General features: G+C 44.7%; 1 protein-coding gene across 4 annotated transcripts in view; it reads right to left on the bottom strand.

Moving 5' to 3' along the window:
* LOC128326432 (retinol dehydrogenase 8-like) overlaps positions 1–12408 on the bottom strand; it is a 31972-nt gene that overhangs the window by 13310 nt on the left and 6254 nt on the right. The gene's annotated exons all lie outside the window — the stretch shown is intronic.

The raw sequence follows: 12408 nt of genomic DNA, 5'->3' as shown, positions 1-12408 counted from the left end.
TTCAGCACGGCGCTCTAGCAGCTGTCAAGAGGAAACCAAGCAGTGAATCAGGAAGTCCCCAGTTCAAATCCTGCTTCTGCCATGAAATCAGTAGGGGGCCTCTGAGCTGCCCTTTACTCTACCACCCCATTTAAAGATATGGGCAAAATAATACTGATGTACTTTACAGAGCAGTCATAAGGATTATTGATATAATGTACGTGAAGCACTTTGACCACTCAGATATCACTAGATAATCAGGCCCTGCACAGCACCCCTTCAATGACTGTTGCTGATATCTGCCTTAGGTTTCTTTTTAGATGGTGGGTCCTTTGGGGACAGGGAGCCATTTTAGTTATCTATGGAAACCACTTTGGGAACTTTTGTTGAAAAACAGTGTATAAATATTATTAATATCATTATTAGCATTAGTAGTAGTAGTAGTAGCAGTAGTAATACCATATTTACCCAAATCGAAGATGACCCTGAATTTAAGCCAACCCCATTAAAAAGGTTTGATTTAAATATAGATTATACTATTGATCCAAAAGGATGAGGACCCTGAATTTAAGATGATCCTCCAATTTCTAACGAACTTGGGAAAAACCTAGTCTTGGATTCAGGTAAATATAGTACTTGACATTTAACAACAATTTAGCATTTTAACAGCAGCAACATAACATCACTGTAGTGTTTCTTCGTATTATTACCACTACTACCACCACCGGGCAGAGGCTGGAAAATATATGTTGGATGGATTAGAACTAGAAATCGATGATAATTTCTTCTCCCAGCCTCTCCATCACCAGAGGTGGTGATGTGGCATTAGAATTCCAGAAATATCAAATAATGGACCATGGAATATAAAGAAAGCACCACAAAATCAACCTCTTGAAGAGTAAAGAGCGTGCAACCTCTATGCTTCTAGAAGCAAAGAGTCAGAAAGAGTTGCCCAACGTCCCTATCTAACTGTACACCATCAGACAATCAGGGCACCACCATTTTGTCCTTGTGCCATTCAGGCGGATGAGCCTGGACACCAATCCCCACTGATCCTTCCTTGCCATCTCTCCTTGTTTGCCTTCCGATCCGAGTTTCTCACCTTGGCTTTAATCTGGCCATGCAATCATTCTACTGCCTGCCCTTTCCTATTTGAGAAAGATCTTATCCTGTCATCGCTTCAGAGATAATTGCAAGTAGTGGATGAGCATGAAAGGGCAGAATCATAAATCATATTGTCTCTAAGTTACCAGGGTAATACAAACATACTCACTCTACAATTCAGTCAGTAATGATTTGTTTAAACATTAAATTCATTTTTTCTCTCCATTTTTAATATAAATCAGAGATGTGGGGTGGATTTTTCCCCATTTTTCATTTTATTTTTATGTAGAACTAGCCAACCCGCACAGAGCATCTGTGCGCTCTTTGAGGCCAGCTGTTCCCCACTCCCTCCCGCCCCATTCCTCCCGCCCCATGAGTTAAGAATCATGGATCTGCAGTTCCTAGGCGGCCAGATATGACCTCTGAGGTCACTGCCGGCCACCATTTTGTTTAAATGAGCCATTTTGTGGCTCTTTTGTTGAGGGAGAAAAAAAGACCCCCACCTTGCAGTTTTTCCATGGCAGATTGGCCAAACTGACAGTGGAGGGTGGGGGGACACTGCTGGACAAATGGAGACCCACAGAGCACGATACGGCACTTTCTTTCCATTAATTTCTCCAATTTTCAGACTTTTGTTCCATGCAGGAACCTTACCCCCCCCCCCAACGCACACACCATTCCCATTGCCCCAATGCCTCAATATCTGCAGTTTCTTTACCTGCAGAATTCTGTAGGAATGGAACCCCTGCGGCTAATGGGGTCCACCTGTACTGCTGCACTGTCACTTGACTGCAGGAAGGAGAAATTTTTTGCCATTCTTCCTTCCCTCTGAAGTCCATTGTGCATCACCAAAACATGTCCCTGAGAGTTGTGCAACCCTGATGAAATATGCATACCTGCCAACATGTCCTATTTTCCCATTCAGGTGAATGGGAACATAGGAAGCTGCCATATACCGAGTCAGGCCATTGGTCTATCTAGCTCTGTATTGTCTTCACAGACTGACAGCGGCTTCTCCAAAATTGCAGGCCGGAATCTCTCTCAGCCCTATCTTGGAGAAGCCAGAGAGGGAACTTGAAACCTTCTGCTCTTCTCAGAGTGACTCCATCCCCTAAGGGCTCACATGTGGTCTCCCATTCAAATGCAACCAGGGCAGACCCTGCTTAGCTAAGGGGGCAAGTTATGCTTGCTACCACAAGACCAGCTCTCCTCAAAGGACATGTTGGCAGATAGAATAATGAACTTTATGAAATAATGATGTCCAGCATAATTTCATAAAATTCACTTCTAACAATGAATGAATGCCAATGCAATAAGATGTATTTATGTATTATTTTTCTGTGTAAACCGCTTTGAGAACTTTGATTGAAGAGAGGTATATAAATAGTTATCCATCATTTTTATACCATGTGGACACTATGGTGATACAGCACAGATGCTGGGACCAGGATTCCCTCTAAGGCATGTGTGTGCACACACCAGGTTTTTGATGTCTGCTCAGTTAATTTTAGATGCCACTCAAGTTGAAACAGGAAGGCCCTGTTCTGAATGCATGTGCGCACACACTGTCTTGATACTGCTGCCCAGAACAAAACTCATTCTAAACACACTTGGGTAGCAGGGGGGAGGTAGAGGGAACACTGGCTGGGACCAATCACAGCTCCCCACCAAGGTGTTCCCACAGGAGGAAAAAAAGAAAGGAAGATGCACAGCTGGCTTGTGTTATGAAAATAAAGCAAAAAACACATCAAATCCATATTGGGAACCTGCTAGAGCTGTACAGTTGTGTAAGATATGCCCTCTCTCAAGCACTGCTGGAAGGAGTTATACCATGACAGGAGCAACCCCTGACAGTTGTAACTCCAACTAAAATCCTTCCTGTCCTGGCGGAACTCTGTCGGAGTTCCAGCATGCCTGTTGGATTCAAGTTAAGTGGCCACTGCCAGCCAGCTGCCTCTCAGGGTGTGCCGGCCATTTGACTTTTAAATGGCCAGCCCAGCGCATTTCAGGACACATGGGCCATTTGTAAGTTAAATGGCAATCCCACCGCCTCCCAGCTGAGAAGCAGACTAGTTGCAATTTGGCTAGTTGCCATTTAAAAGTTAAAGGGAAAGCCCCCTTAACTTTCACATGGCATCTGATGTCGGGAGATGTTAGATTTCTGATCCAACACAACCAAACACGAAAATTTTGGAAGGCCACGTTGGCCCTCTGAACAATTTATCTGTCGGGTCCAGCATTTTTTAGGTTATACAAGCTTCGTACCTGCTTCTGTCTTTATTACTATTTAGAGGGTGCCATCCTGGCACGCACGCACGCACACACGTTTATTTATTTATTCGATTTCTATACCGCCCTTCCAAAAATGGCTCAGGGCGGTTTACACAGATAAATAATAAACAAATAAGATGGATCCCTGTGCCCAAAGGGCTCACAATCTAAAAGGAAATATAAGAGAGACACCAGCAACAGTCACTGGAGGTACTGTGCTGGGGGTGGACTTTACAATGAGAAGACAGGTCCCTGTCACAGTGGACTCATAAGCTAAAATGGACTTGCAGAAGTGAAAGTAGGGACAAACTAGGGAAGAATCCTAATAGGTTATCCCTTGCTAACTGTACAAAGAGGCACCAGAAACTATCCCTACACAACACCAGCACAGCATTTCTTATGTTTCTTCTTATATTATAAGCCATTTTGGTACAGGGAACCTTTTGTTGTTGTTGTTATTCTTTTTCTCCTCAGTGTAAATGGCTTTGGAAACCTTTTTGGGTTTTTTTTTGTTTAAGTGTGATATATAAACAATGAATGACATTTCCTACAGTGCAGGAAAGCAACCCTCCTATAGGAGGGAAGAGAGAGCAGTGAGATTCACATCTCTGCCCTCTCCTACACTGGGCTGTGAGCAAAGGTACTGCTCTAGTCTCTTTGCATCCTCACAGGGATCCCTCCCAATGTTGGAGCACTGCAGGGAATGTCAGCCACTAGTAATAATAGGAGGGGCCAGATGGAGCTGCACTCTCCCCATACCGACGACACTGGAAGCTCATGTGAACGCAATGTGTGAAGGGACCCTTAAGTCAGAGCATGAACCTCACAGTCACAGGAGAAGGACTTCACCTGACTGTTAAATACATGCAACTGTATCTGCTCCAGCCCTAGATTAACCATAAGGCAAAACAAGCACGTGCTTAGGGCATCAAGGGAAGGGGGGGCACCACAGAGTCTTCCCCCTAGCTATCATACCCTTAACTCTTTCACTGAACATAAGAACAGCCCTGCTGGATCCGGCCCAAGGCCCATCTAGTCCAGCATCCTGTTTCACACAGTGGCCCACCAGATGCCGCTGGAAGCCACAGGCAGGAGTTGAGGGCATGCCCTCTCTCCTGCTGTTACTCCCCTGCAACTGGTACTCTGAGGCATCCTGCCTTTGAGGCTGGAGGTGGCCTTTAGCGTTCCAGCTAGTAGCCAATGATAGACCTCTCCTCCATGAAGTTAACCAAACCCCTCTTAAAGCCATCCAGGTTGCTGGTTTTCACCACATCTTGTGGAAGAATTCCACAAGTTGATTATGCATTGTATGAAAAAGTAATTCCGTTTGTTGGTCCTAGATTTCCAGGCAATCAATTTCATGGGACGACCCCTGGTTCTAGTGTTATGTGAGAGGGAGAAGAATTTCTCTCTCCCCACTTTTTCCACACCATGCATGATTTTATAGACCTCTATCATGTCTCCCCACAGTCTTCTTTTTTTAAACTAAATAGCCCCAGGTGTTGTAGCCTTGCCTCATAAGAAAGGTGCTCTAGGCCCTTGATCATCTTGGTTGCCCTCTTCGGCACCTTTTCCACTTCTACAATGTCCTTTTTAAGATGTGGTGACCAGAATTGTACGCAGTACTCCAGGTGTGGCCGCACCATAGTTTTGTATAAAGGCGTTATAATATTAGCAGTTTTATTTTCAATCCCCTTCCTAATGATCCCTAGCATTGAATTGGCCTTTTTCACAGCTGCCGCACATTGAGTCGACACTTTCAATGAGCTGTCCACCATGACTCCAAGATCCCTCTCCTGGTCAGTCACCAACAGCTCAGTTCCCATCAGTGTATACTTGAAGTTGGGGTTTTTTGTCCCAATGTGCATCACTTTACACTTGCCAACCCAGAAGTGCATTTGCCATTTTGTTGGCCACTCACTCAGTTTGGAGAGATCCTTTTGGAGCTCCTCACAACCCGTTTTGGATTTCACTACCCGGAAGAGTTTGGTATCATCTGCAAATTTGGCCACCTCGCTGCTTACCCCTACTTCTAGATCATTTATGAATAAATTAAAAAGCACCACTCTCAGTACAGATTCCTGGGGGACCCCACTGCTTACTTCCCTCCATTGTGAAAACTCTCACTTTACCCTACCCTCCGTTTCCTGTCTTTCAACCAGTTCGCAATCCACACATGTACTTGTCCCCTTATCCCATGATTGCTAAGTTTCCTCAGGAGTCTTTGATGAGGAACTTTGTCAAAAGCTTTTTGGAAGTCCAGGTATACTATGTCAACTGGGTCACCTTAATCCACACACTCGTTGACACTCTCAAAGAACTCCAAAAGGTTCATGGGACAAGATTTACCTTTGCAGAAGCCATGCTGGTTCTCCCCCAGCAGGGCCTGTTCTTCTAGGTGCTTTACAATTTTTTCCTTGAGGATGCTTTCCATCAATATGCCTGGAACGGACGTTAAGCTAACCAGCCTGTAATTTCCCAGATTGCCCCTGGGTCCCTTTTTGAAAATGGGTGTTATATTTGCTACTTTTCAGTCCTCTGGTACAGAGCCTGATTGCAGGGAAAAGTTATATATATTGGCAAGGAGATTGGCAATTTCACATTTGAGTTCTTTGAGGACTCTTGGATGGATGCCGTCTGGCCCTGGCGATTTGTTACTTTTCAGTTTTTCCAGGCAGTTTAGAACATCATCTCTTGTCACTTCTATCTGACTCAGTTCTTTAGTCTTCATCCCTAAAAAGTCTAGTTCAGGAACAGGTATATGCTCTGTATCCTCTGCCGTGAAGATGGACACAAAGAACTCATTGAGCTTCTCTGCAACCTCCATATCCTCCTTAATAATCCCTTTCACTTCCTCATTCTCTAATGGTCCAACAGCCACCCTGGCAGGTTTCCTGCTTCTGATGTATTTAAAGAAGTTTTTATTATTCCCTTTGATACTTTTAGCTAAATGTTCCTCAAACTCTCTTTTCACCTCCCTTATTATCATCTTGCATGTCTTTTGCCACCTTGCATTTCACTGCCACACTCAACTTTAGTCGATTTTTTGTTATTGTTTTTATCTGCCGTGTTCAACTTTACTCTGCATTGTTTAAAAAAAAGTTTTCTTTGCCTTGGTGAGTGACTAAAGTTTTGAGAAACTACTAAACTATGTATCTGAAGTAAAAAGTCATTGATTTGCGAAAGATTACTGTAAAGAGCAGTACAAAATATTGATAAAACTTCACGTAAAAGATGGTCGTATGTTATGATGTCTGACCTTGAAGATGAAATATTTTTCTCAATCATTCCTTCTGTTGCGGCTATTTATAAGAAATTATAGGCAGTGGAACTGTTTTGTTTTACCTTGAAAATCTAGAAGAAAACTTCTAAAAATTTAAATAAATAGTAAGGTATAAGTAAATAATTTGCTTGAGTCTTAATGTCTTGTCAGTTAAGCAATGGAGGGGGCCGAGGGGGGCACCATTGTTAGGCTGTGCTTAGGGCATCAGTTGCCATTAATCCGGCCCTGATATGTTCACATTGTTTGTTTAAAACATTTACCTCCTACCTTTCATCTATCTATCTAATTCTCTAAGACGTACCCATGGTTAATCCCATGTGTGGCAGCTCTCACAAGAGTTCTCAAGGGATAGCAATGGGCACAGACGGGAGGGGGGGAAATGGCAGTGGCGGAGGCAGCAGCCAGGCCAGTGGGGAAATGGGTGGGGGGCGGGTGGGGGGCAGAGAAAACGGCGGGCCGGGAAGAAAACAGCGGCTGGCGGGCAGGCGGGCCAGCAGGGAAGCAGCAGCGGCAAACAAGCATGGCCCGCACTGGGGCAGCTGAAGAACAGCCGGGCAGGTAGCATAAGGGGTGGCATGCAGCCTCCCACTCTGGCCCATTTGCCAGCCCAAAGGCACTGGGGCTGCTGAAGGCTTAGCTTCCCTCTCCGGGCTCGCCTGCTGGCCAAATGGCCAGAGAGCGGGGGATGGGGCGGCAGAAAGCAGGAGAACCAGAGATAGTTTTATATAAAACATTCACATTCATCACTTGCTAATCTTGCATTTCTCCCTATCTTCCCACTGTTGCTTCCCCACTGCTGAAATTATAAGCTCCTTAGGTAGGGACCAGTCTTTTTTTGTATGTTTCTTTGTAAAATCACAATGTACATTGCTGGAGCTTATTAACAGTTAGTCATTTAACTGGCCAAAGGTTTTTGGTTTAACTTATCAATCGGAACTGTTTGTAATGTGATAATTTTTTTGCATATTGAGATTAACAAAATGAAACATACTATTTGTTTATTTTTACATTTTTATCTCTCCTTTCCTCCAGGGAACTCATGGCAGCATATATGGTTCCCACCCCACCTAATTTTATCCATTATTATCCATTTTATCCCACAACCACCCAAGTAAGTTAGGCTGAGAGAGAGTGACTGGCTCAAGCCACCCAGCAGGTTTCACGGCTGAGTAGGGATTTGAACCAATCCTAGTCTAGCCATTACACCATGCTGGCTCTCTACACCCCACCATACAGGACACAATTCCACGTTTCAAATCAGAATACCAGCTCAAGCCCCATTGCCATTTAACAAGCTGCATTTCCCTCCACTAAATACAAACATAATGCTCAAGATCCCTGGGATTTCTCCACCAAAGAGAGAGATATTGGAACGGAAGAGGGCGCCAGTTCAAGGAAATATTCCAGACTGAATATCCTCTTCTATCACTGGCAAGTTGTAGGGACAAAATCCACAATGTTCCAGCTTCTTTCCTGCCTTTGTCCTTTATTTAATCTCTAGACCTCTACGGATGGCAACTCCCTCCTAAGTGGAAATCAGATTAGCTTAACATTATTTCGCAGAGCCTATTCTGTCAGGGCGCCATATAATCCACTTGCAAATGGAATGCATTGCTCTTAATAAGGCTGGTCCTTTCTTTAATCTGCATGCAGTGCTGAGCTAGACAGAACACGGCTTTGGGTTTCCCCTGGAGCCTGCGTCTTGTCTGGCTGCTCCTTCATCATCTACGCTAAGCACTCACAACCACAAAAAGTTATTTTTTCAATCACTTCCTTTCTATAGTGCAGATTTTGAACCAAGTCCATTCTTGCTGTATTTGGTCATTATCTTCCTCCCACGAGGACAACAGAGGGCTATCATTACCTATATATTATGAGCAAGAGCAGAGTTCCAAAGCTCAGAAAGCTTCTGCAACTTACTTGAGATCCCATGAGAAACTGAAGACAAAGCCAAGACATATTGGCATTTGTTTTGCACTGCAGATCAGGACAGAATTGTTTGGAAGCATCGCCAATATACTTTACCTCCATGGATGATGTACAGGAATTATGGCATGCTGTTACAACACAGAAAGATGCCCCTTGCTTCAAACCAGTATGCTGATGACATCTAAATCCTTTTCTTCATGTCAACATCATCAGAAGGCATAACCTTCCTAAATGCCTGCCTGGAGGCAGTGATGGGTTAGATGAAAGGTAACAAGCTGAGGCTGAATCCAGATAAGATGGAGGTACTTATTATGCGGGGTCAGAACTTGGGAAATAATTTTGATCTGCCAGTTCTGGATGGGAACACTTCCCCAGAAGGAACGGGTACGCAGTCTGGGGGTCCTTCTGGACACAAACCTCTCCCTGGTGTCCCAGGTTGAGGCAGTGGCCAGAGGTGCCTTTTATCAGCTTCAGCTGATACGCCAGCTGCGTCCATTTCTTGAGATAAACGACCTCAGAACAGTAGTACATTTGCTGGTCACCTCCAGACTTGATTCCTATAATGTGCTCTGCGTGGGGCTGTCTTTGTACATAATTCGGAAACTGCAGTTGGTCCAGAATGCGGCAGCCAGGTTGGCCTGCCGATAGGTTTCCGGGCAAAATACAAGGTTTTGGTTATAACCTATAAAGTCCTAAACAGCTTGGGCCCTGGGTATTTAAGAGAACATCTTCTTCGCTATGAACCACAACACCCATTGAGATAATCTGGAGAGGTTCATCTCCAGTTGCCACCGGCTTGTCTGGTGGCTACTCAGGGACGGGACTTCTCCGTTGCTGCCCCGAGGCTTTGGAACACACTTCCTGCTGAAATAATAGCCTCCCCATCTCTTACAACTTTTAAAAAGGCAGTCAAGACACATTTGTTCACCCAGGCTTTTAATTAGATATCCTTTTAATTGTGTTTTTCATAGTTTTAACAATTTAAATTTTAATTGTAATGTTTTGATCTTTTTATCTGTTTTGTTTTCTTGTAAACCACCCAGAGACTTGCGTTTTGGGCAGTATACAAATGTGTTAGTTTAATAAATAAAATAAAATAAAATACAGCATTACAGGGGAATGTCTGGAAGGAAATCCTTTAGGTCAAGCATCAGGACTAGTCTTTTCCCGACAGCCTGGTTCAAAAGGTTAATGCTACTGGGTGGAAAGCCTCTGTCCAACCTCATAAGGCTGTCACATGCACACATGAAGCTGCCTTCATTGGTCCATCCAGTTTTCTCCAAGTTTTCCCCAGCCCTGCTACCCAAGATCCCTCAGTTGGAAATGCCAGGGATTGAACATGGGGCCTTCTGCAAGCAAAGCAGCTGACCTGCCAATGAGCAAAAGACCAATTAGGGATGGCATCCCTGTTTTAAATCCTGAATGAATATTTCCTAGGAGCTCCAGCCTATTTACTGTACTACAACCTGAGTAGAGCCACGATTTTTTTTTTTTAAGGTAATGGGCCTAGGCAGGTGGTGCTTACTTTAAGACCACCTAGTGAATTTGTGTCAGAAGCAAAATGTGAACTAATCAAGTCCTGATTTGTAGCTGAGACTTAGCCACTACACTATACCAGCTCTCTGATAGTCACCAGTGGTGAATGGACCAATGATTAATAATTCTGGAAACTCATACCCATGCCCCAGTCCAGAGAGCTCCTCCTCCTGTTTCCACTGAAATTCCTTGCCCGTGTTCAATCCTTCTTTGGTATAAGACTTTATTCTTTCCTTCATTTGTGCATCTGCTTTACCTGCATAATGGACTTTCCTGCACTGAGAGCCAAGCAACATGTTCAGAAGCATAATGTGGTCCAACCCTTATGGGATTAAACCACTTCTTAATGTCGGTGGTAGAAGAAAACCACAGGGCTCTGTGGGCGCCAGGAGTCGAAATCGACTTGATGGCACACTTTACCTTTAATGTAGGTGGGGGATTGCATGACTGCCCATTTAACAAGCATAATATTCAAAGAGACAATTTTTACTGGTAGCTCTCCAAAGTTTTGCAGGTGGAGAGCAACTGTCCCTATTCAACTCAGCACAGTGTCTCTCCCAGTAACTGTTTCTGGTGTGTGTGTTTGTATTTGTGTTCAAGATAGTGAATCCTTTTAAGACAGGTAACAAAGTAAAGTAAAGTGTGCCATCAAGTTGATTTCAACTCCTGGCACCCACAGAGCTAGGGATGTGCATAAAACCGGTTCTCCCGGTTCGGTTCGGATCCGAACCGGGTCCGAACCGGACCAGGGTGGTTCGGTTTTGGTTTTGCCAAACCACCCCCCGGTTTGGTTCAGATCCGAACTGGTTCGGATCCGAACCGAACCGGTTCGGATCTCAAAAAATAGCTGGTTTGAAAGGGGACCTTGTGTTCTACCTGCCACCCAAATTTCAAGTCGATTGGACCTTCCTCTGATTTTTGGCGATTTTTAAAAGTTTTAGTGACTTTGGGGCAGTTCGGGGGCATAGCATGGGATCTGGGCAAAAGGAGTGGGGTGGGGTGGTACTGCCTAATGGGTGCAGGCTACCACCCCAATTTCAGGGGGATTGGGCAAAGGGCTGATTTTTGGTAAATTTCTGAAAATTTCATGTCTTTGGGGCAGATTGGGGCAGATTGGGGCAGAAAGTGGGGGCTGGGGCAGAATAGTGGGGTGTGGTGGTAGTGCCTAATGGTTGGAGGCTACCACCCCAATTTCAGGGGGTTTGGACAAAGGGCTGATTTTTTGAGAATTTTTGAAGTTTTAGTGACTTTGGGGCAGTTTGGGGGCAGAAAGTGGATCTGCCCCAAAATAGTGGGCTGGGGTGGTAGTGCCCAATGGGTGGAGGCTACCACCCCAATTTCAGGGGGATTGGGCAGAGGGCTGATTTTTTGAGAATTTTTGAAGTTTGGGTGTCTTTGGGGCAGATTGGGGGCAGAAAGTGGATCTGCCCCAAAGGAGTGGGGTGGGCTGGTAGATAGTGCCTAATGGGTGGAGGCTACCACCCATCCCCAATTTAAGAGTGATTGGGCAGAGGGGTGAATTATGGTGAATAGAAAAGGTGTGAATTCTCATTCTATCATAGCAAATGAGATATTTTTCAATTAAACAACTCTCATGACCCCACTTTCACTTTTTCACACTTTCCTTTACTATGAATAATATGAGGAAGTAATCAGTTTAGCACACTTCACCTTATGAAGACAAACCTCATACAAATAAATTCACCATAATTCACCCCTCTGCCCAATCACTCTTAAATTGGGGATGGGTGGTAGCCTCCACCCATTAGGCACTATCTACCAGCCCACCCCACTCCTTTGGGGCAGATCCACTTTCTGCCCCCAATCTGCCCCAAAGACACCCAAACTTCAAAAATTCTCAAAAAATCAGCCCTCTGCCCAATCCCCCTGAAATTGGAGTGGTAGCCTCCACCCATTAGGCACTACCATCCCACCCCACTATTTTTGGGCAGATCCACTTTCTGCCCCCAAACTGCCCCAAAGTCACTAAAACTTCAAAAATTCTCAAAAAATCACCCCTTTGTCCAAACCCCCTGAAATTGGGGTGGTAGCCTCCACCCATTAGGCACTACCACCACACCCCACTATTCTGCCCCAGGCCCCACTTTCTGCCCCAATATGCCCCAAAGATATGAAATTTTCAGAAATTTACCAAAAATCAGCCCTTGGCCCAATCCCCCTGAAATTGGGGTGGTAGCCTGCACCCATTAGGCACTACCACCCCACCCCACTCCTTTTGCCCAGATCCCATGCTATGCCCCCGAACTGCCCCAAAGTCACTAAAACTTTAAAAATTCACCAAAAAT

Source organism: Hemicordylus capensis, chromosome 5, assembly GCF_027244095.1.
Source record: "Hemicordylus capensis ecotype Gifberg chromosome 5, rHemCap1.1.pri, whole genome shotgun sequence".
NCBI lineage: Eukaryota > Metazoa > Chordata > Lepidosauria > Squamata > Cordylidae > Hemicordylus > Hemicordylus capensis.
This window is presented reverse-complemented; position numbering and strand designations above follow the sequence as displayed.